The sequence below is a fragment of the Syngnathus leptorhynchus genome, unplaced genomic scaffold, assembly GCF_054491065.1.
Source record: "Syngnathus leptorhynchus isolate UIUO unplaced genomic scaffold, UIUO_Slep HiC_scaffold_325, whole genome shotgun sequence".
Classification (NCBI taxonomy): Eukaryota; Metazoa; Chordata; class Actinopteri; order Syngnathiformes; family Syngnathidae; genus Syngnathus; species Syngnathus leptorhynchus.
In genome coordinates, this window is record NW_028232291.1 from 60,001 (window position 1) to 61,450 (window position 1,450).

Consider the following 1,450-nt stretch of genomic DNA (forward strand, 5'->3'; position numbering starts at 1 on the left):
TGCCGTTACACATGGTGATGATAAACAAAGGCTGGATGTGGCGCCTTCTGTCGAATGTAATTTCTCAAATCCTAGCGGAAACGCAAATACTGTGAAGCCTGGGCAGCCGTGATGCGTGCTGGTCGCTGGATGGCTTTACGGGGAGCGAGCTCGGCATCTCTGATGGGGGCCTCTCCCAAGTGGGTCAGACTGTGGACTTGGCTTTGGTTGGGGGCAGGCCTTACTGGGTCGTGCCGGCTGCTGCCCGGGTTTGATTCTTAGTAGAGTCTTAAAGGGAACGGTGACTGAGCTCTGGCTGAGCCGAGCTGCCCAGGATTGCGGACCTGGGTTATCAAGAACCGCGGAGGCACGGCTTAATGGGGGGTCGTGACTGCTCGAGCGACCTCATCTTCACGTGCTTGAGGTTGGGTGCGTGTATGGCGTGTGATCAACCGCCTCGGAGGCCATGGGGACCAACTTTCGGGGTTTGGCTGAGGGTCCTCAAACGGCTGTAGTCATGTCTACAGACCATGTTGCGAAAACTCCTTTGGTTCGGAAGTCCGTGTCACAGCTGCACAGAGTCGGAGTCACAGTCAGTCTGGCCGGTGGAGCGGGTGGATCCAGGCTGGCGAAGCTCCTGACAACTCCTCAGTGGCACTGGTGGCCGCCGTCGGTCTGGTTATGAGAGTATGGGCGACGGATGCCATGATGGTGCCACAGCTTGTTTCTGGGAGGGCATTTTGACAGAGATGCCTGTGGTATGTTGTGCGGGTGTGAGTCGCCGGCATATCACTGACGAGTGGGGTTGTCCGACGCGTGTCGGGTAACGAAACGAGTGAGGTGGATATGGAGGTCCCTGTGTGAAGGCACGGCAGGCAGTTTGCAGGGTGAGTGAGACACCCTGCGGCTGTTGCACTAGTCAAGGAAGCAGGTCAGAGCCTGTGCTGACCGAATCTCCTGCTTCTTCCAACTTGGCTGGTTTTGAACGCTATGCTCGTGGTTGTGCCCAGGCAGGACCGGGGGACTGGCCCCTCGGACTGGGTTTCGGCCGGGAGGCAACTGATGAGGCTGTCTGCCACGTGAAAAGTGCGTGGAGTTGATTCCAGGGTTCTCAAAGGGACGGGGCTTGATAGCCAGGTCTGCGGGGAGGCTTGCCGGAGGGTGGGCTGAACGGTAGCTGGCGGTCGCTTACTGGCCGTGCGAGGGCTTTCGACTCGGTTTCCCATGGTCATGGCCTGTGTGTAGTGGGAAGCTAGGCGTGCTGGACGCGTGAGGGTGATTCGTCGCCCGTGTGGGCTGCTCATCGGGGTGGGCTGCGGTGGCACCGACACCGAGCTCGCAGTTGCGGGATTGGAATGTGGAGAGGGACTTGTCTCTATGACCCTGCCTTTCTCGCTATGGATTCTCTCATCCATGTTTTTCGAACGCTCGTGCCACTCCTTCTGGGGCGAAGGCCGAAATCGCCGCGCCT